The 16133-nt window shown below is 42.6% G+C and overlaps 3 long non-coding RNA genes across 5 annotated transcripts in view; 2 read left to right on the forward strand and 1 right to left on the reverse strand.

Annotated features, from left to right (window-relative positions):
* Positions 1-16048, forward strand: part of LOC125635617 (uncharacterized) — a 191863-nt gene extending 175815 nt beyond the window's left edge. For all 3 annotated transcript variants that reach the window (XR_012668119.1, XR_012668117.1, XR_012668118.1), the window contains one exon: positions 12272-16048. This is a non-coding gene — a long non-coding RNA (uncharacterized LOC125635617). The remainder of the gene's footprint in view (positions 1-12271) is intronic.
* LOC125635618 (uncharacterized) overlaps positions 1-16133 on the reverse strand; it is a 70255-nt gene that overhangs the window by 24466 nt on the left and 29656 nt on the right. The gene's annotated exons all lie outside the window — the stretch shown is intronic.
* Positions 1001-9895, forward strand: LOC125623804 (uncharacterized). Its single transcript, XR_012668116.1, has 2 exons — positions 1001-1849; positions 7202-9895. It is a non-coding gene; the product is annotated as an uncharacterized LOC125623804 (long non-coding RNA).

Below are 16133 nucleotides of genomic sequence, written 5' to 3' on the forward strand. Positions count from 1 at the left end.
GTTCCATGAATCCACCGCCTCTGCTGTGCTCTGACATTCCCTGTATCTACTCAGAGGAGAAAAGCACAGTTAGAATTTTCAACTAAGTTACAAGGGAATGGGATGTATCCATGAAACAGAAAGGTGGAACAAGTGGTTAAGTAAATAGACCAGCACAGATCCTCCTGGAATTTCCGTAGTCAATTGGACTCCCGTGTGGAAAGCCTCGTGCTATGTATTTTACTTAACCTAATTCAACGCATTATCTCAAGATTGCATGCTGGAATTATCCATGTCTCTAACCTGTGTCAGCACTGATTGGTCCAATGAAACCAAAACTATAATGCAAAACTGAGAGCACTGAGCTTTGAAGAGAACAAAAGCAGCCATTAGTGTAGTTCTACCTTTTCAGAGTTCCCTAGTACTTGTTGAATTAAGAAGCATAGGGGGAAAAAAATCCTACTCTCGCTATTTAATTCTTCTCTGTATCCTAGAATAGATCACAAGAGACATTTTATGCCAACTTTCTGACAATCACTTGGCAACACCATTCGTTTCTGAATAAACTACGAGATCATACTGTAGCTGTTAAGCTTTCCACATTATGCAGAGTGTTTAAATTTTAATGTACAATTTTAAATGCACTCTGCCGCTTTGCTAAGGCTTTAGTTAGTTCAGCACTAGCAATTAAAAAAAAAATCTGTCAGAGCTGGCACCAAGCTGAGCTCCTTCTCCCCCCAATCTTAAGAGGCCTGTTGGAAACGCTTTTCAGAAATAAAGCATTGTGAAGAGTCAAATCAGGCCTGGGAAAGCAGGATGGGTGCCTCTGTGGTGATGTTACAGAACAAGAGCTATGTGTGAGGAGAAGGAAAGAAAGAGCAGCAGATAGGAAAGGATGGGGTGGGAGGAATGAGCAGCACCGGGCAGAGATGGAAGATGTGAAGAAAACTAAGAAGGGGGATTGGAAGAAAACACTCCTTGATTTTCTTTTAAAGATGTGTCCGTAGAGACTATGAACAGTAGCCAAACATCCAGCCACAACATTCAAGTTTTAGAAGAGATTCACAAGCTCAGCTTTATAACAAAAACAATTTATTTGTTTGATATTTATGTTAACTACATAACAGGGCATCCATCCCAGGCTCCAGACACCCCTGACAACCACACAGAAATACAATTAATATATAATAGATCTTAACAATGGGCCCACTGAGAGGACTACCCTATCAGCAACATGGATGTAACAAACACTACCAACCAAACCACCACCAGAGACGCTGTAGCCAGACAGCCAGCCCCCCGCCCCCTCAGACCAGCATTGCTGGAAACACAGGAGGAAGCAGGAACAGGGCACTTAACATATATTCCAGCACAGCCTTTGAAGCACAGGTGTGCTGCTACAATGTGCCTCTGGGAACAGATACGACGATTAAGCTCACAGCAGGCAGAGGCCCTGTGACAGACATGGCTCTTAGCCCCTACTAAGTAGCGTGATGCACACACACCAACATCCTAGGTGGGAAAATATTTACCCTGATAAAAGAAATGTCCAGTAGTCGAAACTTATTGTTTCTCTCCCTTGCAAGTGTAAACTACTCTTGCAAAAGCTGGCGTCACCCCGACAGACCAGCCTCAATTTGGCATAAGAAAGGAGAAAGAGAATAAAGGAGTACAGAGGTATAAGTAGGGGACCTACAGCACCATGATTTTTGAGTGCTTTTCACTATCTATCTGCTGGTCAGATAAGTGACAGCCTCCCAAGGCTTCTGCAGCTAAGAGGGTCCCTACACCTTGTCCCTTATTCGTCTTTCCGCGGAATTGAGTGACCGATCCTGGCTTGGCACCGCTGGAATCGAGAGATGCAAGGAGGGTAAGAAGCACCCACACCTGATCTCCTATCTTTAGAGTACACATATTTTGAAATAGAGCTCTATACTTTGTTTTCTTTCTTTGGGATTGTGGCTTCAGTTTTGTAACTTGTTTGTGTGTGTAACATCTCTACATTTAAATAAGTAGGCACTAGCAATTTTGTAACCACATGATTAGAATCTAGCTTAATAAATTTTGGTAACCATTTATGCATAAGCCTGACTTGTTTTCTCTGGTTTACTGTAAAGCAGCCATCACAATTAAAGAACCTCAGCCGTTTTGGCTCTAAAGCCTGGCCATTAGGTGAGAGTACTAAGAGCCTAGCGTTGAGTTGTGCCGCCTCCACGGGGCAAACTCTTGGGGCACCTGTCAGTCAATCCTGGCTGCCCGCTGCGAAGGAGCTCTGAGCTCTAGCAGTTAAAGTCACGGGTGGTTAGGACCTTGGGGCATCCGTCAGCCTAGCCCGGGCTGCCCGCTGCGAAGGGACAGTGCGTCCTAGCGGTTAAAGTCACGGATGGTATAAACGGGCATAGCTGGCACCTCACCAAACATCCTTGGCCGTCGGCTAACAGAAATTGGCGTCACGAACAGGATTGTGATATAGGCTGCAGTACAGTAACACAATGAAACCAGTCATGATAAACACCACAGAATTCCCTGAGCTAGAGAAAAGTTTGACCCAAGAGGGATGGGGAAATCCTCTGTGGAGCAAAGAACTGCTGGAGAAATATTGGGGGAAACCAGCAGAGATCTGGCAGCATTTCTGTAACTGGAGAACTGCCTGCAAGATGAAGAAAGGGAAAGGAAAAGGTGCTTGTATATGGCTGCTTACTAACATTTGGCAAGCTGCCTGTAAGGATTATCATAGTCTGGCAATAGAATTTAATAGGCTACAACAGGAAAGGGACACACTGCGCAAGGAATGCCAGAATTTAGATACCAGAGTAAGAACACTGAATAGGGATATGGAACATCTTCAGAAAAGATTACTTCCCTTAATTGAGAAAGAAGGGATAGAACGAAGGGAAAAGCTGGAGACTAAAACACGCAGTATCAACCGGGCTAAAGTTGAGACTGCTCTCTGGCTAGACCCTGAGGAATGGGATGGAGACATTTGGGATTCAGCAGATGAGTCCCCCTCCTCTGAGGAGGAAGGTCCCTCTGTAAAATTAAGACCAGCTATCACACATCACAAATCAGAAGAACATGAGGAAAATTTGAGTGGGGCAGAGCTGGATGAAGAAGGGGATGACAATTATCCATCCACCTCTTCAAAAACAAAGAAGGGAGGTAAAAAGGGAAAAGGGAGTAAAGCTCCAACACACTTTACCAAAATTACCACCCACCAATATACTCCCATGGAGTTAAAAACAATCCAGGGAGATTTTGCTAAAAAGCCTGAGGAAGGTATAATAGAGTGGCTGGTCCGCCTCTGGGACACTGGGGGTGGATATATACGCCTGACAGCCCAAGAAACTGAGCGCCTTAACTTAGGTGCAGGAATATTCCTGGAACACTCAGAGGGGAACACCCCTAAAACACTTTGGTCTCTGGCTTGTCAATGGGCAAGAGGAATTTACCCAGCAGACCGAGATGAACCCACAGTAATGCACTGGACCAACATAGATGAGGTAAAAACAGCTCTATTAACTGTGGCTGTCATTAGCATGCTTGGCCAAAACCCTCAAGGGTTAGCCTATGAAAGCCCATGGGAGGGTCAGGTAGATGTAGATGATCTCAGACCCCTGCTTAAGGGAGTTCCGAGTAACCACAGGGCTATGGCACTGTCCCTTAGATCAGAAGCTGCAGCACATAACAGTACCTTTCGGGCACTGCTAAACCTTCTGGTGTCATACTTTAGAGAATTCGGAGACATCAGAGCACTGACAGGCAAAGCTAAGATGCGTTCCCTTCAAGGAAACAAGGGGGCACCATCTAAAGGACATAAAAACAAGCGAGAGCCAACCCAGGAGGAAAAGGAGCTTAGAGCCAAGTTGTGGAGACAATGTCTGGCTTTAGGTTATCCCAGAGATGTGATAAATGGACTGCCCACAGAGCGGCTAAAATTATTCACCACCTTTAAAAGAGCTGACTGGGAGACAACTAATGCTACTCCCAGTGCACCTCTGCAGCTCTCTCCTCTTTCCCCACCTGCAGACACCCTGTATACTCCATTGCTGCAGCAACTGCAAGAGTTACCAGAGCAGGGAAACTAGCTTGCGGGGGTCAATCTCCTCTCCTAATAAACCAGCTTAAATCCAAAGAGGAGAAAACAACAGCAAAAGACCCCCGGATACATGTAACTGTAAATGACAAACACATTATTCCTTTCTTAATGGACACAGGGGCTCAAATGTCCATGATTAAGCGAGAAAGTTTTCAGGGCTCGCCACCTACTGGCCGAAAGCAGATACTTGTTACAGGAGTAAATGGCAGTACCATAACTTACCCATTAGTTAAGATAAAACTGGATATCCCATTGCAACCCCACCATCAGCCCCGAAAATATGAGGTGATTTTGGGCAATGCCAACATACTGGGCATGGATGTTTTAAGAGGAAAGAAGGGAAGGATTAATGGGGAAAGATGGGCTTTTGGAGTCAGTTCTGTTCCTCATGCCACCCACCTGGAAGAGGAAAGCCCTCCCCACTATTCTGTAAACTTACTTAGCAGCGCGCCTGCTCTCCCGCTCTCAACAGTAACAAACATAAAGCAGTATAATGTCCCAGCTGAGGCCATAAGCCCTGTTACTGACCTGATCAAAGATTTGGAACAGCGAGGAATTTTAATTCGTACCCACTCTCGCTTTAATTCGCCTGTGTGGCCCATCAAGAAACCAAATGGCAAATGGAGACTCACTATAGACTATAGGAAGATAAACAGTAACACTGGACCATTAACTGCAGCAGTCCCTAGCATAACAGATATTGTAAACACCATACAAACCTGGGATAAACCCTGGCTAGCAGTATTAGATGTAAAGGACATGTTCTTCATGGTCCCTTTGCAACCAGCTGACCAGGAAAGATTTGCTTTTACTTGGAAAGGTGTACAATACACTTTTACCCGAATGCCACAAGGGTTTAAACACTCACCCACTATTTGCCATGGGGCACTGGCAAAGGTCCTAGATGACCTTATCCTGCCACCCAATGTACAAACTGTGCAATACATTGATGACATCTTAATAGGTGGGAAAACCCCAGAAGAGGTACAGGAGGCTATGAATCAAATCAAAGGAGCACTAGAAGCCCTTAATTTAGAGTTACCAGCTGAGAAATGCCAAGGTCCCTCCCAAGAGATAAAATTCTTAGGTACTGTATGGATGGGAGGTAGGAGGTCTGTGCCTAATGACACTGTGCAAGAGCTAAATCAGGCACCCTCCCCTGAAAGTAAAGATCAATTGAGACAGATTTTGGGAACCCTGGGGTTTTGGAGAAAACATGTACCTGGCTTTGCCATTATAGCCAGACCATTGTACAATTTGTTAAAGAAAAGTGCTGCCTGGGAATGGGCTCCTGCCCATGAGGAAGCCCTCAGGCAACTGATAGGGGAGATACACACCTATCAGGCTCTGGGTCCCATACATCCTGAAGCCCCATTCCATTTGTACCTAACTGTGGGAGCCACTGGAATGTCTTATGCTCTCTGGCAAGAAAGTGACACTGCTCCCAGACGACCAATTGAGTTTGGTTCCAAGTCATGGCAAGGGTCACAGGCTAACTACACGCCTTATGAGAAGGTGCTTCTGGCAGCTTACACAGCCTTGAGAGAAACTGAGGAATTAACTCAGGATAAGGACATCACAATTCACACTCCTCTTCCAATCATTAAACCTATATTGGAAGGGAAAGAGTTACCACCTGGTGTAGCACAAAAGATGACTATCCAAAGATGGGCACTTTACATACACCACAGGGTAGGTAGTGCAGACACTGCACAAAACCCCACTATGATTCAGGAATCCCTATGGAAAGTAGGAATGCCTGATGAATACCGCCTACCTCCACAGCAGTCTCCCATTAAGGATGCTGCCCCATTTGATCCTTCTAAGCCTGAGGGAGTATGGTTCACTGATGGCAGTGCCAGGCTGGTTAAAGGAAAATGGAAGGGAAAAGCTGCAGCAGTGCCTGCAGACCCCTCTGCAGCACCCCTAACTGCTGAAATTGATGGGTCAGCACAACTTGCAGAATTAGCTGCAATTAAACTGGCCTGTGAAGCAGGAGCCACCGCAGTATATACGGACTCCTATGCGGTGTGGGCAGGTGCCACTCAGTGGATCACTAACTGGAAAAATAACCACTGGGAAATAGGAGGTAAACCTGTCTGGGGACTGGAATACTGGAAGTGGTTATATCAGCATGCCCTGCAACAACCCCTGTCTATAGGACATGTCTCAGCTCATCAGAGGAATAATACCCCAGCTGCACAGTTAAACAATTTAGCCGATGCAGCTGCCCAGCTCTTTACCACACAAGTAGAATGGGAACGCTTATATTCATGGTTACATGATAATTTAGGACACACAGGAAGTGATGAGTTAGTGCGGCAAGCACATATCAGGGGGTGGCCTATCACCCACAGACAGGCTAGAGACCTGGTGCAAGCCTGCACTATTTGTGCTGAGACTAGAAAACATATAGCAGAAGGACAAAGGTTTGCCAGGCTAAGAGATGGAAAAACACTGTGGGCAACCTGGCAGGTCGACTATGTCGGACCACTGCCCACTACAAGGCAGACGTGGAAATACATCTTGACTGGGGTAGAAATTGTTTCAGGGATTGGTTTTGCATATCCAACCCGACTGGCAACAGGGTTGTCCACAGTTATGGGACTAAACCGCTTAACAGCAATTGTCCCAATGCCTCAAGAAATCCAATCAGATAATGGTTCGCATTTTAAGAATAAACTTGTAAGGGAATGGACCCTTAACCATGGAGTCCAATGGACCTTCCACCTTCCATATCGACCTCAATCTAATGGCATGGTCGAGCGCTGGAATGGGTTGCTAAAGAATCACTTGAAGCCTACTGATGGCACATGGGGAGACAGACTGGACGAAGTGGTGCAGAGATTAAACAACAGACAGACTCCTACAGGAAGTCCAATCAGCAGGGGATTCTTCCCTACAGGGAAAGCTATCTCCCCTGCCAGAACACCACTGCACAGTTCCAAGTATGCTCCCGGAGACACTATTGTGATTAAACACCCAGCCCTGGGTACCTTTACCTGCGTTTTGCACGCCTATAAAGAGAAAGGTGTATGGAGTGCCTTAAATGCTGATAAAAGGCTAATAACCATTACAGAGGCTTGGATCGCATCCAAGACCGGCTGACCATGTGATTTATTGCAGGAATGGTCCCATGGTTCCGAGCAACCTGCCAGCTAACCTGTCAGCAAAATGGACCATGCAGCAGACCTGTTTGATCACTAGAGACTACTATGGACTGTTGATATATTTGACATTACTTATAATAGCAGGTGTAATTTTTGCTTTTGGTTTTAAAATAAGTTTTTTAGCTAGAACACGACCCACCAGAGATATGTTCCTGCAAGCCCTCATGATCCTTCTGTTGGCTCCAGTCACCTTGGCAATACCAGAACATCCTCTTCGGGGAGCAATCCAAACCATCGCCTCAGCTGCTGGTGCTACAAATTGCTGGATGTGCACCTTGCTAGATTCAACCAATGGACTGGGACTTGAATTTGTACCACTCAGCCTAAATGATTGGTGGAACAAAAGCGACATCTTTCAGTGGGGACCAGCATGGTACACCAACAACCCTCACAATGACTTGGGGGAGGTGGGACAATGGCATCGCACTGTTTGGGGACAGCCTGTGGAATATGTAACGGGATCATCTAAAGAAGTATACCCTATTTGTTTTGAAACTCAGGGTGACATAGAAATGGGTAGTCTAGATAAGCAGCAATGTGCCCATACAATTGTATTTGATCAGAAAAGTGGGGGTTGGACTACCTACCCACCCATGAGCGACAAAAGGACTTTAAAATGTTGGAAAGGTCCCATCAATGGCACACTTGAACATAGACCCCTTTTTAGCATACATAATGCCACAATTGTTCCCCTGAATATGAGTAGATACCCTGAAAGCAGAGATTGGTATGACCAATCACTGTTCTTTATTCCCAGTTCCGGACACATTTATAACCCATTGCTAATCAAATCTATTAACTCCTTATTAGATCAGTGTAATGAAAATGGACTTTTTCGCTCAGATCAAATTTTAGAAGATTTGTTAATAGTTTTGCTCTGTACTAACATTAAGATGGGATATTGTGTTCCATATCACCAACCCATACCTAAACCTGAGGGGGGCAGGTGGCACAGAGGACCTTATTCACCTATTCTTAGTAAAGAACCTGGCTTGTTCTTTATTTGTGGGGACAAGGCATATAAATATCTACCTGTAGGTTGGACTGGAAGGTGTTCACTGGGACATGCAGTACCCGAGGGACTAACAGTACACCCTCATGTTAATGCCCCCAGAATAACAAATCTGGGAAGTTTTATACATCGGTCCAAACGAAAGTTCACCTATAACCCCCTGATTGAACGGCCCTCTGGTTTTCACCGATTTACACGTGCACTTATACCTTGGTTAGGTATAACTGAGCTCGAGATGGCAATAGCAAACGTTTCTGGACAATTGGAAATTGCTCTGAATCATACTGCTGATGCATTAGGGCTTTTAAATGAACAACTTCAGTCTGTGGCCCGATATGCTCTGCAGAACAGAATAGCACTGGACGCTACCCTAGCCCAGCAAGGAGGAGTGTGTGCTGTCATCAACCAATCTTGTTGTTTTTATGTAAATCATTCAGGGCAAATAGAGCAAGATGTGGTTGCTATTAAAGGTGCAGTTAAAATTTTACATGCAGTGGCTGAGAATGGACAAACCTCATGGATGCAATGGTTAGCTCAACATTTGGGATTTTCCCTCTCCCCGTTTTTACATTCGGTTGTAAATACTGTTTTAACCATTTTAATTATTGTAATTGTTTTTTGTGTAACTTTATGTATTATGAAGCGTTTGATTCAAACTGCTCTTTCCTCCACGCAAATCAGATACCTAGAGCTAAAAAGGGATCCTAACCAATTCCGCGAACCCTCATCCTCTAATTTGGTTGTTGGGTATTTCTAGATTTCCCCAAGGAGGGCAAGAGGTGCTGGCATCACCGCCACCTTGCAATCTGGGATGTAGTGTGGTGCATCAGGGGGTGGAATGTAGCCAGACAGACAGCCCCTCCCCCCTCAGACCAGCATTGCTGGAAACACAGGAGGAAGCAGGAACAGGGCACTTAACATATATTCCAGCACAGCCTTTGAAGCACAGGTGTGCTGCTACAATGTGCCTCTGGGAACAGATACGACGATTAAGCTCACAGCAGGCAGAGGCCCTGTGACAGACATGGCTCTTAGCCCCTACTAAGTAGCGTGATGCACACACACCAACATCCTAGGTGGGAAAATATTTACCCTGATAAAAGAAATGTCCAGTAGTCGAAACTTATTGTTTCTCTCCCTTGCAAGTGTAAACTACTCTTGCAAAAGCTGGCGTCACCCCGACAGACCAGCCTCAATTTGGCATAAGAAAGGAGAAAGAGAATAAAGGAGTACAGAGGTATAAGTAGGGGACCTACAGCACCATGATTTTTGAGTGCTTTTCACTATCTATCTGCTGGTCAGATAAGTGACAGCCTCCCAAGGCTTCTGCAGCTAAGAGGGTCCCTACGCCTTGTCCCTTATTCGTCTTTCCGCGGAATTGAGTGACCGATCCTGGCTTGGCACCGCTGGAATCGAGAGATGCAAGGAGGGTAAGAAGCACCCACACCTGATCTCCTATCTTTAGTGTACACATATTTTGAAATAGAGCTCTATACTTTGTTTTCTTTCTTTGGGATTGTGGCTTCAGTTTTGTAACTTGTTTGTGTGTGTAACATCTCTACATTTAAATAAGTAGGCACTAGCAATTTTGTAACCACATGATTAGAATCTAGCTTAATAAATTTTGGTAACCATTTATGCATAAGCCTGACTTGTTTTCTCTGGTTTACTGTAAAGCAGCCATCACAATTAAAGAACCTCAGCCGTTTTGGCTCTAAAGCCTGGCCATTAGGTGAGAGTACTAAGAGCCTAGCATTGAGTTGTGCCGCCTCCACGGGGCAAACTCTTGGGGCACCTGTCAGTCAATCCTGGCTGCCCGCTGCGAAGGAGCTCTGAGCTCTAGCAGTTAAAGTCACGGGTGTGGAGAGGCTCTTAGTGCTGCCATTGGGGCACCTGTCAGTCAGTATTGACTGCCCGCTGCGAAGGAGCTCTGAGCTCTAGCAGTTAAAGTCACGGGTGGTTAGGACCTTGGGGCATCCGTCAGCCTAGCCCGGGCTGCCCGCCGCGAAGGGACAGTGCGTCCTAGCGGTTAAAGTCACGGATGGTATAAACGGGCATAGCTGGCACCTCACCAAACATCCTTGGCCGTCGGCTAACAGACGCCTACTTCACCCATCTCCATTCCCAATAGTCCAGGAAGAAAAGATTGGATTTGTAATGTGCCATGAAAAACTCAAGCTGCTCCAGATTCAGGGAGAAGTTCCAAAAGCTTAGATTCCTAATGGAGAATACCCTGTTAGATACCTTCTCTTTTTCACACAGACAGAACTTCATCTCAGGGGCCTCCACTGACTGCAAATATGACAACACCTCATGAAGAGAGAAATGGTCTCTGAGACATATATGTCTCAAGCTATTGAGGGCTTTATGGCCCAAAGCTATCATTTTAAAAAACAACAACAAAATGAAGAAAAACAGTGACCTCTTGGTGACTGATGAAGATCAAATATCCACACTGATATTATTAGCTCTGATTTCTACCTTTGATACCATTGGCCATGAGGTGGTGATGACTCATTTGGAAACCACTGTCGGCGAGGTTGGGGTTACTTTTGTGCACTTTGTTGGGTGTTCTTTTTTTAATGCTTTTCATCAAAGGATCCAAAACCACATCAAACATTAATGAATGAAGCTTCACAAGACTCACATGAGGCAGACAAGTTGTATTTCCATTTTACTAATGGGAAAACTGGGACATAAGTTTAAGTGGCTTGTCTAACTCACATAGCAAAACTCTGGAAGAGCCAGAAGCAGATCCCAGAATTCCTGGCTCCCATCCATGCACTTAAATCACTAGTATCCTTTCAACATGGCACTATCATCTTGTATAATAGTATTCATGAAAAAGAACTGTGGTTATAATTTTTACTACAAGTTTTTGAGGTTACGAATACATCGCTCTGAGCTGGGAAATTCACAGCCTTGGGTTCTTCAATTCAACATAAATTCTAATGATTCAACCCCATGAGAAGTGAAAAGATTCCAAGCATGATCAGTAGTGCACATCAGTTCTATTTTTGTTTTAATAAGAAAATCCCAAGGGATCTTATATAGTCTGTTCTTTCCTGCTTTTTAGATGAATACACAGAAAGAACAAATACACTCCTACTTTGATCTGAACTTCTCTGTAATTGGATGCCACTAATGGAACTAGTGAAAATTATAGAGTGGAGTGACATCTTAGGTAAATTCATCCTATGCTGACTCAAAACATGGGGCAAATAGGATGCACCACATTCAATACATTCTAAAATAGGATTTTTTTTTAAAAAAAACTTTGGCTAGCTGGAGTCCAGCACCTATCTCAAGAGGTGTCTTCCTACCTCCCCCCTTAAATTGAAGTGTCTCCATGATAAGCTTCTTGTTCATATTTGGTTTTAACAAAGCCATAATTGGTAATATTTTAGATAAGTATTTCATAGTACAATACGAGGTGATACAGACTGATCTAAAGTGTAGAAATTAAGGCCTCCTCAGGGGGAGGGGGAAATCTTACTTTATGCTTCTACTTTTATTTCCCATAGAATACAATGACTTTATCAAAATACTTTGAGACATTTTCAAGTTAAAGGACCCAATTCTCATTTACAATAAGACCCCTTTAAACCATTCTGTCAGTGTAAAACAGATGTAATGTATATTCACTTTAGGACTCTTTTATACGATACCAGGGTTATTTATACCACCCTTAGTGTAAGTGTGAATTAGACCCATATCATAGAGTTTATATACAATAGTCTTGAGTTGGCCAGTTAAAATCATATTTGGAATGAGGATAAAATAAATAAGCTATCATACAGGGATCTGACAGGAATGCATCTTAAGTGACTTTGACATGTTCACTATTTAGTTTGCTCATGATGGAGGGAAAAGGGTATGATTTTTAAACTATCAGGTTATGAGTTATAAAAATGACTGACAATGATCTGTCTCTAAATAAGATCCTTTCTTTCAATGGGCATGGACCTCTAAAACTCATGAGGGATGTTAGTAATATGTTTGCTTTTCCCGCAGGTGAAATTCCAAAGGAGGAACTTTAATCCTGTTTGTGGGAAGGTGGAGTGGAATGAACAACACTTGTTAGAACAAGAGCATACAAAGGCATATAACTGACACTGGTGATAACAGAATGGAAAGGACAGAAGCTGGGAAATGTCTCTTGGAAGGAATGTAATGAAGGTACAGACAGACAGCACCATCCTTCATACCAGCATGCTGGCAGCTGCACACAACCCAACGGTCTGTTTCAGAAGACCGAAGCAACACAAAATGATCTAATTAGAACCAAGATGACAGCCTGGAAAGACTCACAACAAATTAAGAGAGAAGTACAACCATTTTTAAAATAGTATATAAAACCTATATTCAGCTGTATATGCAGACCCAGTGGAATGGTTTGGATATTCGCTATGGGAAAAGTTAATTCCCCCCACTCCTGTCCTCTGCAACCCATTGACTAGAACAGCAGCAGCTGCCATTCTGTATCTCTGTTTTCTGCAGGATCTCTGCAGCCTCACCCTCTACCCCTTAAGCCTGCTCTCAAATCCCCCTTATGCACTGGCGTGTTTGAGGCCAGCACGTAGACTTCCTCTGCAGCGTACAGAAAGTGCAGAACCTTCTCCCCATGTCTGTGCTTTCACTGTTACTGCATGACCCAGTGCAAGATCACTGCATGGTTTGAATGCACCAGAAATCCCTTGTAAGGCCCTCTAAGGCCCTGGTGAATTTCACCCTCAGTTTACATCTTATGGAATCAAAAGCCTTCTCAGAATTATGGAAGTCTGCGTTGCTAACATAGGAAAGCAAAGGTTCCAGTGCTAAGAAAGCAGCATTAGTTCAGTCACAGTGCACATAGTGAGCTAGATTCTCTTCTCACTTTCTCTGGTCTATGTTTGAAGTAAGTCAAAAGAAGCCAATGGAATTACACTAGTGTAAACCAGTTTAAATGAGAGGAGATCAAGCCCAGTGTATATAATCCTTTGTATTTATATAGCACCCCAATTAACTATCTAACCTGGAAATTAAACACTGCATACATACAACATTGCTGAGTTCATATTGCTAAGCTGCTGCACCAGTAGTCATTAATGGCCCTTGCTAACAATACCTGGTTCCTATGTGTGGATAGTTTTGTTATAGTGATCCAAACCTATAAAATAAACTAGGGAAGAAGGAAGTAATAAGCAACCCAAATACAGGCAACCTCCTCAAATTACTTACCTACCCTGTTATGCTGCGATCGCAAGAATTTATAACTAGAGCTGGGCAAAAGTTTTTGTGCACGTTTTTTCTTTTTCAGATAAAAATGCAGATTCAGCAACACCGAAACATTTGTAAGTTTGTATCTATTTCACCAAACTGTTCTAAAAAGATATCAAAGTTTTTCAATTTGTCATATTCAAAATGAAATGTTTTGAATTTTTTTATCTGAAGTGTTTTTGGTTGTGTCAAAGTTTCCTTAATTTTATTAACAACCAATAAATGGCTGTTTTAAACTTGTGAAAATCAAAACTGAATATTTCAATTTCATCAAAACAAATGTTTTGTTGTACCTGAAATGAATTATTTTGCTTTTTGGAATTACCAGTGAACTGAAACTCATTAACTGAGCTCTATGTATAATGCTGTTATAGAACTATATTAAAGTACTGTGATATCAGAAGTGTTATATTATATTATGATAACCCCAGTAATCTCAATCTTGCTTCCACTCATTTCAATGCAAGTTCTCATTGACTTCACTGAAAGCTGGACCAGGCCTAATGTTAGTTTGTTTATATAAGCCCACCTATTGACCCTGAACTTCTATGAAAGAGCTCTTAGAACTAAAATGCAATGAAAGAAACACTCTTGCATGAGGTAATTTAGTGACAATAAAGGCAGAAACAATTTTAAGTAAAAAAGAAACATGTCAATAATGAAATGGGCCTGAAGAAAAGAAACAGATAAAGTACTTAAAGTAAAATAGGGTTAAAAAAATTCCAGAAGTGAACAAAATAGACCTATGATGAAGAAATAGGTAATTACTGGCAGTGACTCAGATGCTAATGATAGAGACTGGTAGACATCTAAGGCGGGAAGCTCTCTCTTAACGCATCAAGTTAGCAGTAAAATCTGTTCCCTAGTGATTCTTTTCTACGTTGGGGGAAAAAAAAAAAAAGAAGAGCAAGAGAGTTGCCTGTGAATTTTAGATTAAAATAAGACCTTCTTAAAAGGAGCAAAGTGGAGCTTGGGCAGGATGTATAAACAGGGTCAAACTCAAAACAAGGATTTTTTGTTTTTTAAAAGGCGTACTCGGAAGGTCACAAACTGATAAAAGTCAAAATGTTACTGGTTTCAGATTTCAGATGCATTTATTTGGATGGGGTTCTTTATTGTTTTGGTAGACTTGGGTGTGGAGGGAAAAATATATGTTCTAAAGTTCGTTGAATCATACTGTGTTTTTCAAAGTGTCTGTCTGATTAAAACATTTTTTTTTAAAAAAAAGCAAAAACAGAATTGAAAAGTCTACCTAGGTAGCCAGATGTTTAGGATCAGGATAAAATAAAATTGTTTCTGCCTTGACTTGTTTGTTCATATTTGCTATCAAGAACATAACCCTGTATGAAATGACTCCAGATAGTTCTGCCTGACAATCAGAAAGCTGAAACAGTCACTCTCCCACAAAATGTGTACCCAATGTCTTTTAGCTGATCACATAATGGGAGATCTTACAAGTGCTTGCAGATGGCTGAGATAAATTAGTTCAACTTCTAGTTATCACAGGTTGATCTGAATTGAACAATTTACACCTGTTTGCTTTCAAAAGCCAATACTTTGCCTTTTGTTTTTTTACAAGGAGTAGGGGCCCAGAGCAACTGATTTACTTTCATCCATGTCTTCTGAGAAAAGTTGTTCCCTGAGGAACTGAGTCAAGATTGTCAATTTCTCTATGCAGAAGTTATGGCACATTCATTCCCCATGTCATAATGTGGTGCTGTTTTTCCCTCTTATGATTCTAGAGTCTCTTAGCAGCAGCATTGACCCTAAGATCTGGAGAGCAGCTCTAATATCAGAAGCTGTCAGAATCAGCTGGCTGTAAATTATCACTGTAGATCATTAATATGAACACCAAAGCTGCAAAAGAAGTGCAATCTGCTTGACTCTTTTCTCTAGAGAGCAAGTGCACCACTTTTGCAAAGCTCCTAACTGAATAATAATCATGGTATATTATAAGAAATGGATAAAAAAGCAGAAGGTTCATATAAATAATATTCAATCTTTGCTGAACCTTGCATCACCTTAGCCATGGAGGCCCAACCTTTTAGAAGGATTTGGGTGGCGTTCAGCTGAGTACAGCAATGCCTCACCCACTACCTAGTGGAATTTTCAGTCCTAAATTAGGCAGCTCCATGACCCCTCAGCTCCCTATGGAATTCATGGGGAGAATTAATCACCTAAGAAAGATTTTCAGAAACTGGCCTGCTGAGTGAGGAGCCACCTAAGCAAACCAGGAGTGAGGTGCCAAGGAGAGGAGCTTAGATGTTTAAGCATCTGATCTGGCAAACCTGTTTGATGAGCAAGGGATAGAATATTGCTATGCCTAATGCAAGAGCACCCCATGAATGGAAAGCTTCCAAGGGATTTTCATTGATGCCAATATATAGAGCTCAAGGATAACATCATAATTACAGTCTTTGGAGTGCAATGAGATTTAGTTAAATATTGTAACAAATGTAATACAGGGATGGATTTTTGACATACCATTTTCTTTTTTCATTATACACTTTGTTGGAAGAATGAGTGCCAGAATTTCTTGCATCTGATAAAACACTTCATATAGGTGATTAATATATAGTGGTGTATTACCATTTTTTATTTGATCAGTTAACCAGTC

Source organism: Caretta caretta, chromosome 4 (assembly GCF_965140235.1).
Source record: "Caretta caretta isolate rCarCar2 chromosome 4, rCarCar1.hap1, whole genome shotgun sequence".
NCBI lineage: Eukaryota > Metazoa > Chordata > Testudines > Cheloniidae > Caretta > Caretta caretta.